General features: G+C 39.5%; 2 non-coding genes across 2 annotated transcripts; both read right to left on the reverse strand.

The window, feature by feature from the left end:
* Positions 1–4,641: 4,641 nt before the first annotated feature.
* Positions 4,642–4,749, reverse strand: LOC112086171. Its single transcript, XR_002899349.1, has one exon. It is a non-coding gene; the product is annotated as a small nucleolar RNA R71 (small nucleolar RNA).
* Positions 4,750–23,783: 19,034 nt separating this feature from the next.
* LOC112086152 lies at positions 23,784–23,889 on the reverse strand. The gene has a single exon (XR_002899332.1). It is a non-coding gene; the product is annotated as a small nucleolar RNA R71 (small nucleolar RNA).
* Between the last annotated feature and the right edge of the window lie 3,900 nt (positions 23,890–27,789).

The following is a 27,789-nucleotide window of genomic DNA, read 5'->3' on the forward strand; positions in this document are numbered from 1 at the left end:
TGTTTTTTATCTCAATTCGATTTGATTAATTTATGCCAATCATATTTGATTTCTTTTTTCAAAAAAAATATTTAACACTCTCATAATTTAATTTGATATATGATAACAGAGAAGAAAAATTAGTTAAATAATCTATTTTTAACCAAATTACAAAGGAAAAATAAAATGTTCAAATTATAATTATAAAATTATCAATCTTATAAAGTTGAAAGATTTAAATTTAAAATATTGAAAAGAAATAAAGTTAGCAAATTGTAAGATTAGATATAAAGACGACAAAAAATTATATTATTCAAAAAACATAGAAAATCATTAGCGGAGAAGAATGCATGATGGAGCATATACTATTAGTTTGATAAAGGTTTTAATAATGTTAATAGTGGTATATTAAGAGACCAATAGATAGAAGGTGAATAAAAAGATGAATATATATATATATATATATATATATATATATATATTTGTGTGTGTGAGATTTTCGACCAGTGAAGAAATTGGAGAATATTAATTTCATATTGGTGAATAGAGATATAATATGTACTTGTATTAATCTTTAGAATATAATTTATGTGAAAGATGGTTACAAAAGGAGTTTGTCAATAGTAAAGAAATTGGCAGTGCATTTAAATTGTGAGAAGAAAGAAGGATAAAAAGAAGAGAAGGATTAAGAATACAAACTAGGTGATTATCCGCATCTTGTGTAGGATAAATATTAATCACAATTTTTTTGTTCGAATATGCAAATATATATATATATATATATATATATATACAATTAAAAAATGTCAACTGATATTTATAATTACAAATTTATGTACTGATTATACAATTACAAATACTAGTTACAATTATATTTATTTTGTAGTATAATTACATAAATGCTAGATAATTGTTGGTTTTATAATTAACTATAATAGTATCTTTTATATAAATAAAATTTCACATTTGAATATACTAAATTGGATTAATACATTTTATCTAAAAGGTTCAACATCAGACTAAGATATTTAAATTTTAATAGAAAAAAATAATTATAGTATTGCATGAAAAAATTAATTTTTTTTATTAAATGGATAATGTGACTTTTTTAACAAAATTAAGGTCAAAGAAATATGATATAAAAAAATATGGTGTTTAGTAACCTAAGTACTATTATGTATTAAATTTTTATAAATCTGTTTATAAGAAATAGAAAGAGTAAATAATATCTTTACAAATTAAATATTAAGTATTAAATATATAATTGATATAAATAAATTTCTAACCAAATTAATGCTCATAGCAAATGATGTAATTACTCTAGTAAAGCAGGTATTTTTTTATGTGTTTTGAGAAGCTCTCTTATAATGATACATCAGCATGGCACTCTTGTAAATAACACATGACATAAAGGTCATTTTTAAAGTGTCATTCTCAAATAATAATAGAAGATAGTAAAGATGTAAGATGGTAATAAAGAAAATATATATATATATATATATATATATATGTCAAGTACAAGAAAATGATAATGGAGACGTCAAAAATACGGTCGACTGAATATAATTAGATTATTAAGATAAACTAAGATGGTAATAAGTGAAATCAGAATGTTGGATTTTTTATTTTTATTTTGTAGCATTATTATCGGGTTCAAAATAACTCTTTCGAGCTCTGTCTCACTTTAAACATATGTATCGCAAACGACAACGGCTAAACTCCTGATATAGTCTTTATACTAGACCAAGAGAGTCCAATATTGCATTTTAGCCTACCATTCTCAAGTGGAAACCACTTCTCTTCCTCCTTGTGAACTCCTAATGTAGTCTCATTGTTTCTTCTCTGTACCACCATCCATTGACGTCACTACAAGAAAATTAAGTATTCTTAGCACCGGAAAATTGCAATATAATGATACTATAGCGGTTTTAAAAGTGCTTTATTGATAATAGGTTTTTAGCCTACTAAGGTCAATTAACCTCTTGTGTTGTAGCATTTGAGGGTCAATCCAAATGGAGATTACCTAGACACCAAGACTATGAGGATCAATTCTTAATCCAAGTCTAATAAGCAGATGAGTTGGTGACAAAGTGATCTAAAAACAGGAAACAACATCAAGAAACAAGCAATACTTAAGAACTAAACAAGCAAGACAACAAAGAAAAGACTCAGATTCAAAATAAAGATAAAGCTAAACCTCTAGATGTGATCATTGATCAGGGTACTTTCCATGCCTAATTCATGATGCTAAGGAAACAATGCAACACTTGCAACTCTTTAGTCTAGACTTCCAAAGCAGATTAATTCATTCCCATGACAGAAATTCCTTTGCAAATTACTTAATCAAGACTAATTCCCATTAGTGAATAAGCAATCAACAAGCATAAGGTTCCAAGTCTAAAATGACCAGACAGCCTCTTTGTGCATGATAACACCGTATTTTGACCACTTTTATGGATCATAATTGTATCTTATGCAGGTGTTTTAACTCTGTTTTCAATTTTTTTAAAGTGTTTTCAATGTTTTAGAGTTTCAAAAGACTTTACAGGAAACTTGGAAAAAAGATATGCAATTTGGAACAAATGAGCAATTTTGGATAAATGCAGACCGTCAGAAGTATGACAAGCGATGAAGACCTTTTCACCGTCTGATCACCCCCAAAATTTGAGACAACATAGAGGATCCAACCAGCTTTCTAATGCACTTGGTTTGGAGACAATCCAACGGTTAGATCTTCAGATACTCCCGATGCAAGTATGACAGAAAATGCAGTTCCGCAAGAGAGCATGTGCCGGGACCGCGGCCAACACCCATTTTCCCGCGGGTAGAGCCACCGCGACCGCGGACTTTGGTCGTTCACTTTCCCGACGACTTAATTAAATCCCAGATCAATTCTTTTCGTTATTTTTGAAGCCCTAAGTGTCCAGAACCACCCCAGAAGCTATAAATACCCTCTTTAGGTCATTCTAAAGAGGCAGAGAAGAATGAAAACGAAACACTTAGAGAGAGAGAGAGTTCGTGTGCTTCACAAACCCTAGGAGCCGCCACCTTTGAAGGAGGAGCCGCCGAGGAGAGCATCATCGCGCCTCCATCTGCGATTCCGTTCTTCGTTCTTCTTCCTTCTTTTCTTTAGTTTCCTGCACTTTCAATTTCGTTTATGATGCTTTGTTACAATATGTTTGAGTAGTTACCCAGTTGGGTTTAAAGGGATTTTTCAAAGGGAATTTCATGTGTCATTGCTTTTTAATCGATAGATTTAGGATTTATAATCTTCTAGATGTTCTTCGTTTGCCTTTAATCTTACTGCGTGATTCTTTGCTGGCCACTTAGAAGACGATCTGATATGATATGTTGCGAAAGCTTTCATTGATTGTCTGAACTAGGGTGAAACGAGCAATTCTTCTATAGGAGTGGAAACCTACCTGTAGTTGAGTTGTGAATATTGATGAGTCTTGTTCTGCTATTGCATCTTCTCCCTTCCAGAATCAGAGTGGAAACCTACTGATTAGGGTTGCGAGAGATAGTTGTTTAGTGCTGCGAAAGTAGGTTATTCATACTTCCGAGCCTCGAGTTCTAGAACATACGTAGTTGATTACCTTTATCACTTGTTTAAAATTGACCTAGCATAGACCATGAACCCCTGCGAAACCCCTTGAGCCCCAACGTTTGTCTTTCATTGCTTACAACCTTAGATTTCCATTCTACTTTTTATTCGCTTTTACTTGCTTCAATTCACCTCTTGTTTAAATCGCTTACTACTTGCTTTACTTGCTTTCGTTTTTGTCAATTGCTTTTTAGTTTTTAATTGCTTTCTAGTTTAGATTTAGTGACAACCAAAACCCAAAACCAAAACCCAAACCTTTTTAGTTCTAGTCTGATTTAAGCGTTGCAGTGAATTCGTACTGAAACAACTAAGTCTCTGTGGATCGATACCCTAAGTACTACAGCGCACATCTGTGCACTTGCAGACATTTAGGGGTTATAAATTTAAAACCTGAAGCTTAGTAAAACGAAAACAACAAACCCCATTTACAACTCGCATCAAGTTTTTGGCGCCGTTGCCGGGGACTTAAATTTGTTTCGTTGCGAATCCCAGCTTAAATCCATTAGAACACTTGTTTACTTTTACTTTTTCTTTTGAATTTTTCAGGTTTCTCTGGGATTAGAGACCGGGAACATGTTCCCGGAACTCTTGGTGATCCACCAAATCGTGTGGATGGTGATCCAAGCGATGATGACCTGACTTGAAGAACCAATTTATGATGACAATGAGCTGATCGGATCGGTCAAACACAAAGATGATGATGAACTGATTGGAAGTTTCGATTCACTCGAAAAGTGCATGGGACATCGAAGAGCTATTCAACCAGCCTTACCTGAGGATGGCAAAACCGAAATTAAGGTACCCCATATCCATTTAGTTCAACAAAATCAATTCTCTGGTTATTCATTCAAAAACCCGATAGACCATATCGAGACTTTCGAAGAATTATGTGCAACCATTACAGCAAATGGGGATTACCACAAGTGTAGTCTTTTCCCATTCTCTCTTAGAGATAAGGCCAGCAAATGGCTAAAATCTTTGCCACCTGCTTCACTAAAAACGTGGGCAGCGTGTAAAACTGCTTTCCTAAATCGTTTTTACACTAGAAATCTTGCAAATCTCTTAAGAAAGAAGATAAGAACTTTTAAACAAAAATAAGATGAAGACCTTTTAGATACTTGGGAAAGATTTAGGGAATACCAAAGAGATTGTCCACACCATGGATATGCCGAGGAATACCTGCTAAGTATCTTCTATCGCAGTATAACTCCAGAGTTACGACACTTTTTTGATATAGCAAGAAATGGAGATTTCACAACTAGATCTGTAGAAGATGCTCACGTTTTCATTAAAAACTTAGGAAACAGCATCCGAAATCAAGTAACCTTTGGTAATTCTGCACTTCCTGAGAAGAAAGAAGAAATTTCGGAAGTTATAAAGTGTCTCCGTCACATAATGAGTCATCTTGGATTGCAACAACCAAATAGGGTACACAATACGTGTAACTTTGATGGCTGGGACAACCCAATGGATTCTTATGGTCAAGGGATGGTGAACACTGCAGAAGTCTATCAAATTCAAGATTTTCCATTCGTTTCTGATCACCGCGGGTCCATTCAATCGGACCGCGGCCAAGCAAGCTTTCACCGCGGTCGTGCTGGTTCTGACCGCGGCCAAGACATGATTCACCGCGGTCGTGAGCCACCTGACCGCGGGAAAACGTCTTCCGAGCCTGGTTGGACACCACCTTCCGAACCAATCTCGGCTATTCAATCTAATCCTGTTTCATACCCTAGTTTTCCCTCTTCTGAAGCTGAAAACCCAAACAAAAAGAATCTAGAGCTTGAAAAATCTATGTCTCAAGAGATTAGTGATCTTAGATCTGAACTAAAAGAGATGCAGAAGGATTTCGATACCCTCTTTAGCATAATGGTCAAAACTAATTCTAAAAACTTAGAAAATTCTGAAGAGGAGCCAAGTGAAAATTCTTTCGAAAGCTCAAGTGAAGCAGATCCCTCCGATCATGTGAAAGCTATCACACATAGGAGTGGATTAGCTTACAAAGAGCCTGAATTTCCTAAAGATCCCGAAGTTGAGGAAAAGGGTAAGGAAAAGGAGAAAGAAAAAGAAAGAATCACGAATGAAGATGTTGAAAAAGAAGTGGATGCAGAAGAAGTAAAAGAAGATACATCCCGGGAAATCCTCGTAGAAGACCCAACTCCACCTCCACCAACTAGTGTCTACAAACCTAAACCTCCATATCCTAGAGCCTTAGGAGCCCCTAAGAAAGAAAAAGAAAAAGCTAAGCTTAAAGAGCTAATCGATCAGTTAAATGTGAGATTACCTTTTGTAGAAGCTTGTGCTATGATTCCTGCTTTAAGAAAATACATGAAGGGTATTCTAACAAATTCTTTAACTCTTGAAGAAGGCGTTATGATGATAACCCATGAATGTAGTTCTATCCTGCAAAGCCAAATCCCTGAAAAGAAATACGATCCTGGAAGCTTTGTACTTTCATGCACCATCAATGATGTAGTTTTTGAGCGTGCTCTCTGTGAGGTTCTAGCATAAACATGATGCCTCTTTCAGTAGCAAAACGTTTAGGACATCACACTTTCAAGCCCACTAGAATTTCTTTAGTATTAGCTGATCGTTCTGTTAGACAACCAGTAGGTATCCTAGTAGATGTTCCTGTAGAAATCGAAAAATGTTCCATACCTACCGATTTCGTAGTTCTAAAACTAGAAAAAGAGCCTAAGGATCCACTTATTCTTGGACGACCATTCCTATCTACAGCCGGAGCCATAATCAATGTTCCTGAAGGAAAAATCGACCTTCATCTAGCCGGTCTAGTTATGCAGTTTGACATGAACAAAAGTTTCGATAAACCAACATTAGATGGCAAAATTTGTTGGGTTGATGAGTTAGACGGAATTATTGAGGAAGTCTCTGAAGATCTGCTTCTAGACGACCCTTTAAGTGTCACGCTTTCACCCGCAAAAGATGAGCGCAATTTCCTTGAAGAAATTTCAAGTGAGTGCGCACGTATGCTTGATAAATCCGAAACTTATAGGAAACCTCTACACTATCTAGATCTTAAGGACCAAACAAACATTCCTACACCTCCTAAAGACAATGCTGCAGCAATTAATGATCCTTGGAGCGAGCTTAAAGCCCCAAAAGTCGAGCTTAAACCTCTTCCCGTCGGACTTAAGTACGCTTTCCTTGGACCAAATTCTACTTATCCTGTCAAAATAAACTCTGGTTTGACGGAAGAAGAAACCACAATGCTGTTGATTGAGCTGAGAAAGCATAGAAGAGCCTTAGGATATTCACTTGATGACATACCTGGAATTTCTCCAGATCGTTGTATGCACAAGATAAATCTAGAGGATAATGCTAAAAACTCAATCGAAAGTCAAAGGAGACTGAACCCCAATCTCATGGATGTTGTCAAGAAGGAGATTATGAAGCTTTTAGAAGCTGGAATAATCTTTCCTATCTCAGATAGCACTTGGGTTATCCCAGTTCATGTTGTTCCAAAGATAGGAGGATTCACTGTCATTAAAAATGATAAAGATGAAATGATCGTTACAAGAACAGTAACTGGACATCGTATGTGCATCGATTACCGGAAACTGAACGCAGCAACTAGGAAAGATCATTTTCCACTTCCCTTCATAGATCAAATGCTAGAAAGATTAGCTAATCATCCTTACTATTGCTTCCTTGATGGATACTCCAGATTTTTCCAAATTCCTATTCGCCCGGAGGATCAAGAAAAAACGACATTCACTTGTCCATATGGCACGTTCGCTTACAGACGTATGCCTTTTGGATTGTGTAATGCACCTGCTACCTTCCAGCGGTGCATGATGTCGATCTTCACAGATTTTATTGAGGATTTCATGGAAGTGTTCATGGACGATTTCTCTGTCTATGGATCTTCTTTTGAAAAATGCCTAGGCAATCTTGGTAAAGTTCTGCAAAGATGTGAAGATAAGCACTTAGTATTAAATTGGGAAAAATGTCACTTCATGGTACAAGATGGAATCGTGCTTGGGCACAGAATTTCCGGAAAATGTATTGAAGTTGACAAAGCTAGAATCGAGGTCATGACAAGCCTACAACCTCCCACAAACTTAAAAGGAATTCGTAGTTTCTTAGGACACGCAGGATTCTATAGGCGATTCATAAAAGATTTTTCTCAAATAGCTAGACCTCTTACGCGTTTGCTTTGCAAGGAAACGAACTTTGAGTTTGATGATGAGTGCTTAGCCGCGTTTCATAAGATCAAACCAGCTCTTGTCTCCGCTCCTGTCGTGAAAGCACCTGATTGGGAACTCCCATTCGAAATCATGTGCGATGCAAGTGACTATGCAGTCGGAGCAGTGCTTGGCCAACGAAAAGATAAGAAACTGCACGTAATCTACTACGCAAGCAGAACTCTTGACGAAGCTCAATGCAATTATGCTACAACAGAGAAAGAACTTCTAGCTGTCGTATTTGCATTTGAGAAATTCCGTTCTTATCTCGTAGGATCTAAGGTCATAGTTCATACTGATCATGCTGCAATCAAGTATTTAATGTCTAAGAAAGACGCTAAACCGAGATTGATAAGATGGATCCTCCTACTGCAAGAATTCGACATCAAAATTCGAGATCAGAAAGGAGCAGATAGTGGAGTTGCAGACCATCTTTCACGAATTCGAGTTGAAGAAAGATTGCCTTTAAATGACAGTTTGCCTGAAGAAAACATCTATGCAATAGATACTACCCCCACCAATGCCAATACCGCACCACCACGTCCACTCATGCGACGAGCAGATGCTTTCAACACCCCATGGTTTAGGCACATAGCAAATTACTTAGCAGCTGATGTAGAGCCCCCGCAATTTTCCGGTTATAGGAAGAAAAAGTTCCTGAAAGACATAAGACATTATTTTTGGGATGAACCCTATCTCTATAAGAGATGTGCTGATGGGTTATTCCGAAGATGCGTGGCTGAAGAAGAGATGGAAGGAATTTTATTCGGATGCCATAGCTCGTCTTACGCAGGACATTTTGCAACCTTCAAAACTACTTCAAAGATCTTACAAGCAGGTTTTTGGTGGCCTACTTTGTTCAAAGATACTCAAGCTTACATATCGCGATGCGATAAATGCCAAAGGATGGGCAATATAAGCAAAAGGAATGAGATGCCTCAAAATTTTATTCTCGAAGTCGAAATTTTCGATGTCTGGGGAATAGATTTTATGGGACCCTTTCCTACCTCTTTTGGAAACCAATACATCTTGGTAGCAGTAGACTACGTCTCTAAGTGGGTTGAAGCAGTCGCTAGCCCCACAAATGATGCAAAAATTGTCATGAAGCTGTTTAAATCTGTTATATTTCCGCGTTTTGGAGTTCCTAGAATTGTGATTAGCGACGGAGGATCGCACTTCATCAACAGAGTTTTCGAGAACCTTCTTAGAAAGAATGGAGTTACACATAAAGTTGCTTCCCCATACCATCCCCAAACCAGTGGTCAAGTTGAAATCTCAAACAGAGAAATCAAGTCGATTTTGCAGAAAACAACTGCAGTTCATCGCAAGGATTGGTCTACAAAGCTTGACGACGCATTATGGGCATATCGAACAGCATTCAAGACACCATTAGGAACAACACCATTCAACCTAGTTTATGGAAAAGCATGTCACCTTCCAGTAGAACTCGAGTATAAGGCGCAATGGGCTATCAAGGAGATGAACATGAATCTGAAAACAGCTGGAGAAAGAAGACTACTTCAACTTCATGAGTTAGAAGAAATCCGACACAATGCCTACGAAAAGTTGAAGATCTACAAGGAGAAGACTAAAGCATATCATGATAAGAAGATTATTCATAGAACTTTTGCTCCTAACGATAAGGTACTTCTTTTCAATTCTCGTCTTAAGCTTTTTCCAGGAAAATTACGTTCAAGATGGTCAGGACCCTTCACGATAAAGGAAGTCAAACCATACGGAGCTATTCTCCTTTGGGACAGAACCGGAAACTCATTTACAGTGAATGGACAGCGTGTAAAGCCATATCTGGCTGAAGAAACCGAAGACGAGAGAGAAGTGATGTTTTTGATTGATCCATCATCGTCCAATGATGAGACCAAAGAGTGTCACGACCCCGGTTAAGTCTAATCAAGCAACAATGTCAAGCTAACGACTTGAAACAAGCGCTTAGTGGGAGGCAACCCACTTGGTATTTTATCTATTTCCCTTTGACCTTTATTTTCTATTTCCATTGCTTTGTTTCTGTTTCATTTAATTTCAGGTTTTCAATAAGGAAGAATAAATAAAAAAGACGAGCAGCACTCTCCAGCACGATAAGTTCACTTAAACATTTCAAAATTTCTATTTTCTTTACCATTCTTTCCAAGATTTATCACACTGAGGACAATGTGAAATAAGTCTGGGGGAGGATGTTCATCCGTTACTAATGAAATTTGATTTGTTTTGAGTTTGTTTTGGACACATAAAATTTTTCAAAATGTTTTTCAGAAATTTTTTTCAAAATGTTTTTCAAAAAAGTTTTCAAACCAGGAACACAATAAACAATACTATGATGAATTAGACCAGTGTGCTTCTACGCTATTTCCTCGTTTTTTTGCTCTTTTTGTGATTTAGGCCTAGACTAGGCGGTAGCTAAGTACTTGCATTACGAAATCCCACCAGAGGACTTCTATTCATGGAGATTCTTTCTGATAGGATATATTAGCTCATTTTATCTGGACTTAATTTTCTCATTAAAGCGTTAGATCAGGGAAACGAATCATACATTCAGGACTCCTTTACCCTTTTACCACTCTTTGTTGATCCTGAATGGCTAGTTTATCTTTAGCTAGTTCCCCACCGAACCTAACCTCTTTCGAACCACATGCACTCTTGTTTTTCATTGTCCTATATGCAGATATGTGCAAAAACGTCGGAGAAAGAGGATCAACGCGGTTTTCAGTCACTGAAGACGGAGACCTGCGATTTCATTGGAACGATTCAACAAAAGGAGATAATTCAGTTTGCCTTGGAAAAACTTCAAAATCTTGGTACAGTTTTGTCCCTTACACTCTCTCTTTATGAAAGGTTATTTCCTCTTTCAAAAAAAAAAAAAAATCCGAAAAAGAAAAGAAAAATATGAAGGGAGAGGAAATTTAAAACCTTAGAGAGTCTAGGAGGATCGAATTTTATACTTGAGGCAAGCTTGATCTGATTATTTAGAGTTTTGGAGATTATCTTTCTGATTCCCGGAAAAGATCTAAGTCTGGAGGAACAGCTGTTTACAACAAAGGAGGAAGATTATGCAGCAACATTTGGCAAAGGAGAAGTGACTGAAAATCTGCGGTCATCAACAGGTCCTTCTCTCTCTTGCGGTTTTGCATAATATCTTGCATCCTCCATATTCTTCAGGTAACCCGAAACACTTAAACTCCACCACTTAGCCTTTAATGCCAAACGCCGTCTACCCTGAATAATGTCTTTGATGAGAATTCACTACTATACTTAATGAATGTAGAGAGCTGGTTGACTGGAAGTTAGATCTAAGTGTGTAGATTTTCGCATGACGGATTAACGGACTAGTTTGCTTGTATTTTGGTGAGAATTTTCTAGACTAGATCCAAATAGATGTTTCACGATAAGTTATGGTTTAGAAGGACGGTCACTGAGATATTGTTTACTTCCTGTGATTTTCAAAAAAATTCTTTCCTGACTTAAGTTTGTTTGAGGACAAACAAAGAGTTAAGTCTGGGGAGTTGATAACACCGTATTTTGACCACTTTTATGGATCATAATTGTATCTTATGCAGGTGTTTTAACTCTGTTTTCAATGTTTTTAAAGTGTTTTCAATGTTTTAGAGTTTCAAAAGACTTTACAGGAAACTTGGGCAAAATATATGCAATTTGGAACAAATGAGCAATTTTAGATAAATGCAGACCGTCAGAAGTATGACAAGCGATGAAGACCTTCTCACTGTCTGATCACCCGCAAAATTTGAGACAACATTGAGGATCCAACCAGCGTTCTAATGCACTTGGTTTGGAGACAATCCAACGGTTAGATCTTCAGATACTCCCGATGCAAGAATGACAGAAAATGTAGTTCCGGAAGAGAGCATGTGCCGGGACCGCGGCCAACACCCATTTTCCCGCGGGTAGAGCCACCGCAACCGCGGACTTTGGTCATTCACTTTCCCGACGACTTAATTAAAGCCCAGATCAATTCCTTTCGTTATCTTTGAAGCCCTAAGTGTCCAGAACCACCCCAGAAGCTATAAATACCCTCTTTAGGTCATTCTAAAGAGGCAGAGAAGAATAAAAACGAAACACTTAGAGAGAGAGAGAGAGTTCGTGTGCTTCACAAACCCTAGGAGCCGCCGCCTTTGAAGGAGGAGCCGCCGAGGAGAGCATCATCGCGCCTCCATCTGTGATTCCGTTCTTCGTTCTTCTTCCTTCTTTTCTTTAGTTTCCTGCACTTTCAATTTCGTTTATGATGCTTTGTTACAATATGTTTGAGTAGTTACCCAGTTGGGTTTAAAGGGATTTTTCAAAGGGAATTTCATGTGTCTTTGCTTTTTAATCGATAGATTTATGATTTATAATCTTCTAGATGTTCTTCGTTTGCCTTTAATCTTACTGCGTGATTCTTTGCTGGCCACTTAGAAGCCGATCTGATATGATATGTTGCGAAAGCTTTCATTGATTGTCTGAACTAGGGTGAAACGAGCAATTCTTCTATAGGAGTGGAAACCTACCTGTAGTTGAGTTGTGAATATTGATGAGTCTTGTTCTGCTATTGCATCTTCTCCCTTCCAGAATCAGAGTGGAAACCTACTGATTAGGGTTGCGAGAGATAGTTGTTTAGTGCTGCGAAAGTAGGCTATTCATACTTCCGTGCCTCGAGTTCTAGAACATACGTAGTTGATTACCTTTATCACTTGTTTAAAATCGACCTAGCATAGACCATGAACCCCTGCGAAACCCCTTGAGCCCCAACGTTTGTCTTTCATTGCTTACAACCTTAGATTTCCATTCTAATTTTTATTCGCTTTTACTTGCTTCAATTCACTTCTTGTTTAAATCGCTTACTACTTGCTTTACTTGCTTTCGTTTTTGTCAATTGCTTTTTAGTTTTTAATTGCTTTCTAGTTTAGATTTAGTGACAACCAAAACCCAAAACCAAAACCCAAACCTTTTTAGTTCTAATCTGATTTAAGTGTTGCAGTGAATTCGTACTGAAACAACTAAGTCTCTGTGGATCGATACCCTAAGTACTACAGCGCACATCTGTGCACTTGCAGACATTTACGGGTTATAAATTTAAAACCTGAAGCTTAGTAAAACGAAAACAACAAACCCCGATTACAACTCGCATCAGTGCATCAAAATAAGAGGTAAGATAGACTGAATCTTACACAGAAATATATAGAAAGCAATCACATGATCTCAATTCCAATTAACTTAGAACTCTAAACTAGACTAATCCTCTCATGAAGGCATTAATCTCTATACTAATCCACTTTCAAACCAAATTCCTATTTGTAAAATATGAATCAATAAGCATTAAGAGACAGTTCTAATATGTCATTTATGCATCAAACAACATTCCCATGTCGTTCAATTAACATAAACCCTTAAGTTAGCTCATTCAGGCATTTCATCAAACACCTTGTGGGTGGAGAAATGTCTAAGCTCTAGATCAAGCTTATAATGAGAGATCTAGCATTAAGAGCAGCTAACTAAGGAAAGGAAATGATAATCTAGAACCTAAACATCATAAATCAAACATCTGAGCACCCTAATCTACACACCTAGAAGCTTAAAAGAAGATTACTCACTAATCATGCTTAACACATCTAATATTTTGCAAGAGATGATGTTAAACATGATTAGGAGCAAAGATAAGAAGATGAGATGATAAGTAACAGCTTTGGAATGATCAAGTGCCTTAGATATCTCTTAAAAAACTCGGTTTTACACAAAAGAAGTAAAGAAAACTAAGAGAGAATGAAAAGTTACTTAGGGTTTTTTCCAATAAACTATTTATAGCAAAAGGGTTTGGACCGGGTCAGCCCAGGAAAAACTGGGTACTGACCCATTTCAGCTGGGTCTTGTGTCTGATGTGCTGACACCGGGATTCTTTTTCCAGGTGTGGAGGCCGGTGTTGTGCAGATAACTTGGACGGTGGAGCTAGCATCGGGATGCTTCTAGCCGATGTTGATGCCGGTGCTGAAAAAATGCTGAATCGATGGGGATTACACCGGGCAGGCTTTGGCCGGTGTTGGGAAGATGCTGGAATGCTGGGATTAGCACCGAGGACTATTTGTTCGGTGTAGAGGTCGGTGTGGCAGAACAGGTTGAAACGGAGCAAGTTACACCGAGGTGCTCTTCTCCGATGTTGTGGCCGGTGTGGACCTGAAAAGAGATTGGTGCACGGTTTGACTAGCACCGGGGTGCATTATCTCGGTGTGGACCACGTTTTTAGGCTCAATGTAGCAAAATTCTCAAAGTATGACCAGCACCGAGGTTAGTCTGCTCGGTGTTCATCTCGGTGCCAGGAACCTCTACGCACTTAAACCGTTATAACTTTCTTCTCAGTACTCCAAATTACACAAGATCAAGTCCACATGAAATATGACTCAATCATCTCAAACTTTGGTGAAGACCTTGATTGCATCCGGGGAAAGAAAGGTCTCCAGGAGGGTCGATCTTTGAAGTGTATCGGATCGGTAAGAAAGTAGCTCATGGACCCGTGTTCACTCCGGAGATGGTATCTCTTAGCAGACAGCTCTAAATCGGCTGATCTCAGATTATATGGAATGAGGACTCAAAGATTTTGAATCATGATGAAGGCCCTGACAACTGAATCTAAACGTAAAGGCATCGTCCCTCGCAATCTCTGAAGCTCATCGGATCGGCTTAAAACGGATGCGAGACAGGCGTATCTTCTGATGGCCTTAACTCTCTGCTCACTGGTCCGAATTCAGTAATTCCAACTCTTATGGAACCCCGCCTCGATTCTCTCCAACTTTGATGAGGACCCTGACAACTTAATCGGACGGAAAGGTTCTCGGGACAGGCAATCTTTCAGACGTATTGGATTGCTTCAGAATGGGTGCAAAACAGGTCTATCTCCCATTGGCCGTATCTTTCAGCTCGCTGCTCCAAATGCATTGATTCTAACTGTTCTGGAATCTAGACTCAATTATTTTGATCTTTTCTGAATACCTCGGAAGTTGAATCGGCCGGCAAGACCTTCCGGTAACGTGATTTCGGAGATGTATTTGCACCCGAGATTTTTGGCCGAGAAGCTTAACCAGACTGTACGTATTTTGGCCGAGAGATCTACCCGCAGAATGGATTTTAGCCGAGAATATTCGACCATCAGTACAGAATTATGCCGAGAAACTTAAAATTGCTCCTCTACACCATTTTTGATCATTTCCACTCCATTTCTTCATCTGAATCACACTCTCCACTCCAAATAGGCTCCAAAAACACCTGAATAACACTCCAAACCATGCAAAACTCTCTTGGACCTAATGAAATCTCCTAAATCCTAAAACAATGCCTAAAGACCTAAAATGTCTGGAAATGAGACATGATTTGGATTTAAATATGTACATTAAATGATGCAATTTATGAATATATCATTTATCATCACCCGCGATAATAGCTCTGACACATTAGATAGCGATTTTTGGCATTTTTATTGTTTCAACATTAAATATAATGATTTCGTGCCTGCAATTGTATATTCTACAATAGCACTTTCAATTTTTTTTTATTAATGTTATCATTTATATTGATCTGGATTTGAATTTTAAATTTTAAATTTTGAATCTTTATTTTAAATTCTAGAAGCTTCAATTTTAATTAAAAGGGACAAAAGTAATTAATAATAGTACTAAAAATATTACAAAAGATCTAGATATGGTCAAAGACTTCATCTATGAAAGAGACAAATACCTGCAACTTCATCTCTCACCAGGTGGGAGAGACATCACAGTCAAAGACTCAAGCTACATACAGAGCCTTTGACCTGTGTCCCACTTTGAATCCACTCCCTTAACAGTTTTCATCTCCTGCACTGCAAGAAGGAAGAAGTCTGAGATGTTCCCAAGAGACCTCTCGAGACAATATGACCGTCTCTGCAGCAAGCTTATCCCCAATCCCTTCTGACCTACTCCAAAGCAAGGATCCTTCTGTCATGGGCCAAAACAAAGATTCTAACCAAGGTGACCATATCTCCCCTGAAGAAGAAGGTATAGCAACTGGGCCGCAACCAAATGTAACAAAGAAAAGGGGTCGTTCACCATCAAGGAAATCGGCAAACAATTGCCCTCTGAGACTCCATAGGGCTTCCTCTAGAAAGATATCACACAACAGAGGAACAACTGTCCCGACAATTCAAATAGGAGGGAATAGACAGTCTACTACATCATCTTCAGAGATCAATGGTCGGAGTGCACCAGAGGGAACTACCTCTCGCGTTGCAATGAATGGATCTAATTCTGCAATCAGAACTTCTCCTCCGGCGTGCACTTTTGTTCCAGCAACCAAAAAGAAGGTGGCAAATTTTTGGACTCCGCCTCATCCTCTTCCTTAAAGATGTCGAGTTGGAACTGTTGTGGGTTGGGGAATCCCATGATGGTTCAGCGGCTCCGGAAAATGCAACACAACATTTCCCCAGATATTCTATCCTCATGGAGACCAAAAACCTGGATGCTTTTGTTATTAAAACTTTAGATTTTTTGGCTCCCTCGTCTCATGTTTTTGTCCCTTCACATTGTCATGGTGGGGGTGGACTCGCTCTGTATTGGAAACACGAAATTGATTTGGAAAGTCTCTATTGCTGCAACAAGTATATCGATATAGTCATCTCCTACAAAACAAGCGTTTCTTTAAAAGTTTCACATATGAAGAGCCGGATCAAACAAAAAGGAAAGATATATGGACTGAGCTCACAGATTTGGCAAAAACTCGCGATGCTCCTTGGTTTTTAACCAGGGACTTTAACGATATCATCGACAATTTCAAAAAGATGAGAGGACCAGCTAAAGCCGATGGAACTTTTGGAGATTTCAGAGCGTTTATGCCAGAATGTGATCTCTACGATCTCAGACATTCGGGATATCCTCTCTCATGGAGATGCATGCGCCATACGCATCTTGTTCATTGTTGGCTTGATCGGTCATTATCGAACAGCTCCTAGGCAGAGCTCTTTCCTTTGAGGGCTCAGATCATTGGCCCATAATATCTTACTTTGAATCAACTACACCACGGAAAGGAAGACTGTTTCGCTATAATAGATGCATGAAAAACAACGAGCAGATAAAGCTCCTAATAGCCAAAACTTGGATGTATTCTGCTTCTGCATCAGTGGAACAGAGAATCTCTCACTGTCGAAAGGAAATTTCTAGGTGGAACAGGGAGCACCACAACAACAGTCAGAAAACAATCGAAGGAGAAAAAGCTAAATTGGAAAAAGCAATGAGTTCACACATTCCCAATGAAGCCTTGATCCGTGAGAATAGTACAAAAAGGAGGAAGAGTATTGGAAACAGAGGAGCAGAAATCTCTGGCTAACTCTAAGACGGCATGCCATGAATAAATTTTCGGTGATCAAAGATAAGGATGGATGCATCGTTTTGTGTAATTGGAAATTTCCATAGTCATCACAATTCATACTTTCAAGACCTGTTTGTCTCCCAATCAACAGACAGCACTGAAACTTTTCCACCAGGCCCTCACACCGTGCATCTCGGAGCAAACAAACGCAACTCTCATTGTTCCTCCATCGCCGAAAGAAGTCAGAGATGCTCTTTTCTCAATACATTGGGACAAAGCTTTGGGTCTAGATGGTTTTTCAGGGAGTTTTTTTTTCCACTCTAACTGGAAGGTTGTGGGTCCAAAAATTACTGAAGAAATCCAAAGGTTTTTTTCTTCTGGATCATTGCAGAGCTCCATCAATCACACACATGTTTGACTCATTCCCAAGATCAAGAGCCCGAAAACGGTCTCGAATTATCGTTCTAAAGCGTTGCGTAACATGTACTACAAGATCTTCTCCAAAATCCTTACTAGAAGACTTCACAAGGTTCTCGCGGCTGTGATCCCGGAAAACCAATCAGTTTTTATTTCGGGCAGGGCAATAGCGGATAACGTCATGATCACACACGAAACTCTTTATTTACTCAAGCGATCGGGTGCAAAGAAGCACTGCATTATTGATACAAGCGCCAAGCTGTCAAGCACTTGTATAAACTCGGAAGCAAAGCTATAGATCGATTGCCAAGGGGTTGATCACTTGATCCAAATAATGAGCAAATCTAACACTTGAATCTATGGAAGCGGCTAAGTAACAAGGTGGATCGATGTGTACCACACAAGTTGTGAAAAACCTGTGACAAAACACGAGAACTTTGATCTAGGATGTATTGGTCTCGACTAGAGCAAAGGGTTAAAAAAAAATTCTCTCAAAGAAAACTGGTTTGAAGAAACGTCGATTTTTATTGATGTCAAAGGTGAAAAATTACAAGGCTGTAATGGGACCTTATATAATGGTCCAAGCAGCTTAGACTCACAGAAATAAAAAGACTCAAAACAACAGGACTTTTAAAAATAAAAACTCGAAACAACATGACTTGTGAATTGAAAATGCAACATTAAAGGGAAATAAAAAAGAAAGAGAGACTGTCTAAACTATATGGTTTCTGCGAAGAATCAAAGACAAGAAACTCGTTAGTCAAAGGAATAAAGACTGACTGAACACTTACCTAATTTGATGGCTGAGACTAGTGTGTCTTTGACTAGACTTGAATCTTCCCTCTTAAGTGTCTTGGTTCATTGGCGAGATGGCCAGCATAAAGACTTGGGCTTGATTTGGCAAAAGGGGGCACACATCTTGATTCTTTGAAGCCGGGCCGTTTGTTAGCTCTTGGTATTCTTCAATTAATCCGATCCAAGCTTGTTGTTGATGGGCTTCATTATGCGGCTCCACTTGATCATGGTCTTCTCTCGGCTTCTCTTGATCCACTTGAGACATTGCTTGCAACATACTCTGGTTGTACTTTTGTTGAAGGATCTTAGCTCTTTGTCTTGTTATTGGGCCTTCATGAATGACAGGTACTTCGACATCTTGTAGTTGTGGTTCGGTTAAGTCTGGCTCAGCTTGAATGGCCTCATCAACTATGGCGGTGATGACGGATATGAGCAAAGATTATGAGCGACTTAAGTGAGTTTTCATCGATAAGGTGCTCTCACGGTTTGAATTTCACCCAAAGTGGATTAACTGGATAATGCAGAGTATCACTACGGTCGCTTACTCAGATCTCGGGTCGGCTCAAGATCATGTAATGACGCAATATGGAATACGACAAGGAGATCCACTCTCACCATATATTTTTTATACTTTATAATGAGGTTCTCTCAGGTTTATGCAAGCAATCGCAGGCTAATGGACTTCTCTCGGAGATATGTGTGGCTAAGAACAGCCCCCGCATAAGCCATCTGCTGTTTGCTAATGACACTATGTTTTTTTGCAAAACAAAACCTAGGTGTTGTGAAGAACTTATGAAAATATTATGCAAGTATGAAGCAGCCTCAGGTCACCAGATCAATACGCTCAAGTCATAAATCACATTCTCTAAAAAGACACCGCCTGAGGTTAGAGATTCAGTAAAACAGTCTCTCGGTATCACAAAGGAGGGTGGTCAAGGCAAATACTGAGGCTTGCCAGAGCACTTTGGTAGACAAAAAAAAGGACTTATTCACACTCATTATTGACCAGATCAGACAAAGAGCGATTAGCTATTCCTCAAGATTCCTGTCAAACGCCGGGAAAGTCACTTTGCTGAAGTCAGTCCTCTGGTCCACTCCCACATATACTATGTCTTGTTTTAAGCTGCCGGCGAGTTTGTGTAAAAATTCAGTCCACTATTACTCGCTTCTGGTGGGATTCAAACCCAGAAAAGAAAAAGATGTATTGGGTGGCATGGACAAAGCTCACAAGGTCAAAACAAAACAGTGGGCTCTTGGCTTTCGCGAAATTCAGAGCTTCAATGATGCTCTGCTTGCAAAACTCAGTAGGAGAATCCTCCAAATCCATCTTCTCTGATTGTTCGGGTCTTTATAGGTCGATATTGCAGTAAGGAAGGGTTTTTAAAGGCTTCGACACCAGCATCAGCCTCTCACGGGTGAAGAGGAATCATGATAGGCCGAGAACTTCTAGTTACTCAGCTTGGAGTTGCCATTGGTAACGGAAAAAACACAAACATCTAGTCTGATCCATGGTTATCCCTTTCTACTCCAACGAGGCCTTATGAACCGCCAACTTATGCAAGCAAAAACCTATGTGTCTCAGAACTTCTTATGGATAGTATTAAGGAATGGAACATAGCAAAAATAGATTAGATACTACCAGTATTAGCCTCTGATATCCTTTGTCTAAAACCAAGTCAAAAAGGAGCTGAAGACTCTCATATCTGGCTCCCTAAAAAATCTGGAGTCTACTCAACAAAATCGGGCTATCACGCTGCAGTGGAGAGAAGTCTGCAGTCCATTGCAGACATTGTCACAGAATATAACAACAACTGGATTAGAGATGTATGGTCGGTCAAATGTTCTCCCAAGTTAAAAGTCTTCTTATGGAAAGTTGCACAAGGAGCTCTCCCAATTGGCGAAAATCTTCTAAGACGAGGCCTTGCTGCTGGTGCTCAGTGTCCCCATTGCGGAGAGAATGAATCCTCCATCCATTTGCTGGTCCACTGCAGTTTTGCTCAAAAGGTTTGGCCCAGAGCTCTTCTTGGAGAAACCCTGGATTCAAATTCCATTGCTGATTTCCCTTCAGAGATCAGGGCTGGCAGAGACTTGGTTTGCTTACCACCATCTAGAATCATGGGACCGATTTTCCCTTGGTTATGTTGGTATATTTGGACTTCTCAAATTCTTCTTCTATTTGAAAACAGAGCTATCTATGTTGATAACACCGTATTTTGACCACTTTTATGGATCGTTTTGAAATACATTTTCTATGTTTTTTTATTGCTTTCAAGTACTTTTATTATGTTTTTCTAGTATTTGTAGTTCCAAGACTCTTTTCAGGAAACTTAGGGAAAAGCATAACAAAATGGATATAAGACCAGATTTTTAGCTCAGAGTCAAACCTTCAGAAGTTCACCACCAATTGAAGACTTTCTCATCGTCTGATCCAGCTCTAATTAGGAGACCTCAAAGATGGAACTATCAGCTTTCGAGCACACTTTACAGCTTGGCAATCCAACAGTTCAATCAAAAGTTACGCGAAGAGCAAGATGTCTCGTAAACCAGCCGGCATGTATTTCCAAACGCGGCCAACAGCCATTACACCACGGTCAGAGGCTACACGACTGCGGCCAAGCATCCATTCACCGCGGCCACGTCCCTTACGGCTGCGGCCAGCCACCTCCGAGTTAGAAGGCCCATTTCTGAAATCCAAAATGATTCCCTCATTTGGAGAAACCCTAAGTGACGCCCAAAAATGTCTTGAGCACTATAAATAGATGTTTTAGAAACCCTAATATATGCTCTTATTATTTTAGAATATTTTTCGGTTTTTTCATACTTTAGCTTTTAAGGAGATAAAGATCTATCTCTTGAACCCTTTTTCTTTCTTCTTCAATTTCAATTATTCCTCAGCTTTTTAGTACTATGTTTTTGATTTCGTTTATCATGTCTGAGTAGTTTTATTGTTAGGTCAAAGGGATTTTTGATAACACCGGATTTTGACCATTCTTATGGATCACTTTAATATCTTTTACAGGTGTTTTTACTCCATTTTCAAAGGTTTTCAAAGGATTTCTATGTTTCCGGATTTTAAAAGACTTTTCAGGTAATTTGGGATAAAGCCGCACAAATTGGAACAAAAAGACTCTTTTGGATAAATGCAGACCGTAAGAACTCTCATGGAGAGACGAAGACCTTCTCACCGTCTGATCACCCTCAAAATTGGACAACTTATAGAACAATCAACCAGCTTTCAACACTTGGTTTGGAGACATTCCAACGGTTGGATCTCAAGATATTCCATTAGCCCCGGAGCCACTCGAAGATGGCCAGCAAGTCACGCGACCGCGGCCAACAGCTTATTTCCCGCGGTCAGAAGCCTCCCGACCGCGGCCAACCACTAAATCCCCGCGGTCACGTCACTCCCGACCGCGGCCATCAAGCTCTGAACTAAAGCCCATATTTCTAAAGCCCAAAGTCATTCTCAGCCTCAATCCCGGAACCCTAGAGACCATGGAGTATTGAAGACTATAAATACTTGTCACTTAAGTCGTTTTTAGAGAGAACCCTTGATACTTTACAGAAACCCTTTTTCCTTTAGCCGTTTTTATGCGATTTTTGTGGAAGATTGTTCAAGACCGAGTTCTTCAATAGAGAAGCTTTCTTCATCTCTGTTCTTTACTGTTTTTCATTACTTTTATTAAAACCAATGATGATGTCGACCTCAGCCATGTCTGAGTAGATCCCGAGTTGGGCTTAGGGTTCCCAAAAGGGGCTCTCATAATCGATTAAGACATCTAGGTTTATAGATCTGGGATTTCGACTTGTTCTCTGTTTATTCTTGTTCTTATTGCATGTATGCTTGAGTGACCACCTAGTATCTGATCTAGATAGTTAGTGTTACGAAAGTTTTCATTAAGTATCAGCCCTAGAATGAAACAGGCGATTTTTCCGTAGGAGTGGAAACCTACCTGCGGCGAGATCGTGAGTATTGACGAGTCTTGTGCAGCTCTTGCGTTCTCTCCCTTCCAGGGCCAGAGTGGAAACCTACTGGTCAGGGTTGCGAGAAACATTTGGTTACGATCACGACAGTGACGTAGTCATACCGTCGTACTCTAGCTCTAGAACCCTATATATCGATATCCGTCAATCCCAATCTATCTACCCTAGTGTCAAAACCGATTATGTTCCCTTAGAGTTCCCAAAAGCTCAGCGTTTTTAGCCATAGTTTACAAACCAATCGATTTTTATTTGCTTATTTAGATCTGCATTTCAATTGCTCTAGTTCGATGTTTACTTGCTTTACTTGCCTTCCATTCGATTTTTCTACTTGCTTTCTAGGATAGATTTATTTGCTTTCTTTTGTTTTAGTTTAATTCGTGACAAACAAACCTTTAAATCCAATCTAGTCTAGACATAAAGTTAAAAACCGTAGAAGAATACCAGGCACACAAATCTCTGTGGATTCGATCCCTAAATACTACAACTGATTAGTTGTGCACTTGCGGCTTTCATTTGTTTTGTTAAGGGTAAAACTTGTTCCCTCAGGCAGTTGACACGACATCAAGTTTTTGGCGCCGTTGCCGGGTATTTGTTTCGCTGCCTTTTGCTATTTTTTTGTTTTAACTTCTGTTCTAGACACCTGATCTCTAGTTCTTTCTTAAAGTTTTGCTGAATTATCTTTCACTTCTTTTGTTTTTCTCTGAATTGCATGAATACCAAGCGCAGACCTGTAGAAAACATTCCAATTCTAGACGAGATAGACAGACACGAAAGAGAACTTCAAAGACTTAGACGAACGCAAGGAATGGCCAACGACGACCAGCCTGGAGATCCTATCAACCAAGCTTTAAATATGGACCAAGACGGGTCCGAACATGGAGAAAATGAAGAGAATGATCACATAGGAGGTGATCATGCTCGACAAGATGGAGAGGAGGATGAGGTTCCTCCAAGAAACCACCAGAACCGCGAGAGAGAAGAACGTGAAGACCTTGATGCACCCATCAATGCAGCCGATGGTGACCACCAAGGAATGCAGCCGAATGGGCGCGTTAACCGCCCTGTACAGCCAGCAAATCAACACCGAAGACAAGCCAGAAACCATTGCATAGCCGATTTTGATGCACCCACTCAAAATTTTCAGAACCGATCTGCAATTCAAGTTCCATTTCCGAACCGGAATGAGTTTGAAGTCAAGCCTCAAATCATCTCATTGGTGAAGCAAAACCAATTCCATGGAGTTCCTTCTGAACATCCAATGGACCATATCGAGCTCTTTGAAGAAATCTGCAGCATGATGAGAACAAACCAAGTTCCACCAGACTATTTAAAGTGTAAGTTGTTCTCTTTTTCATTAGCAGATAGAGCTCACCGTTGGTTGAAATCTTTGCCTGCAGGATCGATCACTAATTGGGAAGAATGTAAAACTGCTTTTTTGAACCAATTCTATACTAAGTCAAGGTCGAATCAGTTGAGAACAAAGATCTCAAACTTTCAACAAGGGCCAACTGAATCTTTCTATGAAGCCTGGGAACGTTTTAAGGAGTATGAACGTGATTACCCTCACCATGAATTTCATGGATCAAGCCTGCTAAGCACATTTTACTGAGGTTTGCAACCAAAATACAAACTTTCACTTGATACAGCTAGCAATGTAGATTTTGGACAAAAGACAATAGCCCAAGGAAGAGCCTCATCGAAAATTTGGCTCAAGCCAATAGCAATGATTGTCCTGAATAAGATCGATCGACGAAGCAAACCGGTACAGAAAACAAGGAGATAACCGAGTTGAAGAACATGATGAGCCAGCTTTTGAAGAGCAACAATCGCCCAATCCATGCTTGTGTGACCAATAATGGCGCAGAAGATGAAGGACCTAGTGATATTGATCACATTAATCAAGCCTTTCAAGAAGAAGATGTGAACTATGTAGGAGCACTAGTACCATATCAAAATCGCTTCAACAATGGCTTCAACAACAACTTCCGGAATGCAAATTACAACAATCTCTCTTACCGTAATCAAAATGTGGAGAATCCTCAAAATCAGTACTACCCACCTCAGAAAAAATCCTTCCAAAACAAGTTTCAAGGTGGAAACTTTGGAGGAACAGGACCATATCAACCGTGACAGCCATATAACTACCAAGGTACGGGTTTTAACAATCAATTTGTACAACAGCAGGGAGTCACGACGAACCAGCTAGCTTCACAAATCGGTAGACTTGAACAGTCCATCCAACAGCTCGTTATGACGAACGAAAAAGCATCTAAAGACGTGAACGTGAAAGTCGAATCCATGTACAATGATCTGAACGGTAAGTTAGAATCTCTATCTTCGCACGTCAAAAAGCTAGACGTGCAAGTTGCCCAAATAGCCGACTCTATGAAGAGGCAAAGTGGAGTTCTTCCAGGAAGAGTTGAAGATAACCCTAAGAGGTTTTGCAATGCCATAACCACATTGCCAGAAGAAGAGGCCAAAACCGATGGAAAGAAAGAAGAAACCCCAATCTTTGTACCACTGTACAAAGATGTCGATGCCAAGCAGCCACCATTTAAGGTACCTGAACAATCACCGTTTCAAAGGCTTACAAAAGCCGACGATCCGGGACGTTTTGTTTTTCAATGTACGATTCCGGAGCCAATGTCAACATCATGTCAAAGACATTTGCCGAAAAATTGGGCATAAAAACCTTAAGGACATCGACGGTTAAGGTTATTTTTGGAGATTCATCTCAAAAAGATACTGAAGGGGCGATTCATGATCTGCAAGTTCTAGTGGCAGACAAGATTGTTCCAGCAGATTTCCAAGTCCTGGAGATGGATAAAGACAAGGAGAGGCCACTCATTTTCGGGAGACCATTCCTAGCTACCGTAGGAGCAGTAATCGATCACGCAAACCGGCATGCTGTTTTCCTCAATATGGATCGCAGAAGGTACTACCCGACTATCCTAGACGATTTTCCAAGCAAAGGAAACAGGCCCAAGGAGAAAGAAAAAAAGAGAAGCCGAAAGCTTTCACGAAGATCAAGATCATCATTCCACCAGATGCAACAGAAACTAGTGAGGACCAAATCCAGGAGCTGATCGAAAACACAAAAAGGGTTTTAAACAATGTTAAAGTCCGGAAGAAGAGTAAAGGGAAGAAGACGGCTCCTCAAGGAGAAGAAGTAAAACCTCCAGCGACCGGAAATGATAAGGGCACATCAAGTGGAGTGCCATTCAAATCAGCCTGATTCTTCATGCCTACGTCGAGCTAAACGACTTAAAACAAAAGCGCTTAATGAGAGGCAATCCATTTAGGTACTCTTTCTTTTAGTTTCCTTTTCCTTTTTACAATTTATGCTTTCTTTTTCTTTTAAGTTTCAGATATTTTATAAAACAAAAACACAAAAAAAATCAGAAAATTAGAAAAAAACCAAGAAGAAAAGGGTAGGTTTTTAGCTGCTTGGCCCAGCAAAGACCATAAAGATGGACAAAGGCCGCAGGAGAAGGAGCCGCGGTCGCGACCGACCGACCCGCGGCCAAGGGTGTATCGACTGCGGCACTGTGAATGTGACCGCGACCGAGCCCTCAATCACCGCGGTCGCGTGTCTCCTAACCGCGGGACCGCGGCCGTTGGTTGTTGAGGTGACGACGCGGATTTCTACCGCTTTTTGAAGTTTCCCGGTGTTACCTGGTGTTTCCCGGTCTTTTCCGGTGTTACCTGGTGTTTCCTGGTGTTTCCTGGTGTTTCCCGGTGTTACCTGGTCTTTCCCGGTGTTTCCCGGTGTTACCTGGTGTTTCCCGGTGATTCCTGGTGATTCCCGGTGATTCCCGGAGCATTCCCGGTAAAGCATGTTAAGATTTTCCGTAAGCTTTAAATTCCTTTGCGTGCAAGACAAGAAAGGTAAGTTCCCGTAAACCTAAAAATTTCCGGAAATTTTTAGTTTTTGCTACAAAAACGCTTTTTAAAGAAAAGAAACGCATTTTTTGGATCAAAACTCCTTTTTCTCTTCTCTTCCAAAAGACTTGGAGATTTAGGAGATAGAACACATTTTTCAATTTTTAAGCTTTTTAAGAGGTTCTTGGCCCAAACCTCACTCTTTTTCAAAGCTGATTTCAATTCTGCCATCAAATCTCACTTTCCAACAAGGTATGAACCTCAAACTCGCCATTTTTACTTGATTTTAGAACTTAGGTTTTCTTAAAAAAAAAACCCAAATCTCAATCTATTGATGGTGGAAATAGCTTAAGAACAATAGATTATCCTTTTACGTTATCTAAAAATCGTTTTTAACACCTAGCTTAAGAGGAATTGAGATTTTTGAAACTTGGATTCTACATGCTTTATAAAAATCAAATTTGGAACAGCAAAATTGATGAATCTGATTAAGTCTTGTGTGATTAGTGATTATTTTTGGGTAATCTTTAGACTTTACATGGAAATTGCTCATAAAAACCGATTTTTAGAAGATTTTTATGTTGAGAACATCAAAAATCCGAATCTAGTCATGAACTACTTGATTTCTTTGATTTAATGTCAATTCTGCTTGCTCATGGTTTTAATTAATCTCTTTATACTAGTATTAGTATAACTGATCTTAATGTGTTAAAATCAGCATCCATATTCACTCTTTTTCCAAGAATCAATTCGTTTTGCAGAAAAATGGAACAAACCAGATCCCGAAGAAGCCGTCGCACTGGTGACAGCTCTGAGGACATTCCCGATGGTGCCACTCTAGAAGAGTACATGCTGAACCAAACCAGACCGAGAAGGAGAAACTATGTGATGAGATTGCTCCAGCACTCAAGAGAAACACGAGCAGCTCCCGAGGCACCACAGATTCGATACATTGGCAGGGAGACAAACCCGAGAGTGGACTATGCAAGACGTTTCAAGAAGCTGAACATCAAACCCACGCCTTGCATTGATTATCATACACTTGAGATGCTTGGAATCAGAGAGGATGTGATCTGGTACACGATGCACTTAAGCTGAGACCCTACATGGAGCTGAACCTTCCGACTTATCCTGAGTTAGTCCGCGAGTTCTTAGCAACTATTACACTCAACCACACGAAGAGGAGGAACCCTAGAGCATCAGATGACATCCTGTCATTCTCTATCCGCGGACAGCCTTACTCGCTCACCATTTCTGAACTTTGCGAGGCTCTTAAGCTTCCATACACCGATGGCATTTACCTTGAAGATGAACCCGATTTTAACTTGTGGAGAGAGATGGGTCATGGAGTCTATGATAGCGGGAGATCCAAGTCAGCCCTCCTTACTCATCCAGCAGTGAGAGTTGTGCACAAACTCTTAGCACACACGATTTTCTCTAGAGCCAACATGGGATGCGTTTTGAAGTCTGAGCTCATTACACTTCAGATTTCGTATATGGACGACCCACGACTTGCTTGCTTTGCCTGGATCATAGCACAGAACATGGTAAAGGTGAAGCATGATTTACATGGTTGCGAGGACGCTACTCCAG

This window comes from Eutrema salsugineum, unplaced genomic scaffold (genome assembly GCF_000478725.1).
Source record: "Eutrema salsugineum unplaced genomic scaffold, Eutsalg1_0 scaffold_23, whole genome shotgun sequence".
NCBI lineage: Eukaryota > Viridiplantae > Streptophyta > Magnoliopsida > Brassicales > Brassicaceae > Eutrema > Eutrema salsugineum.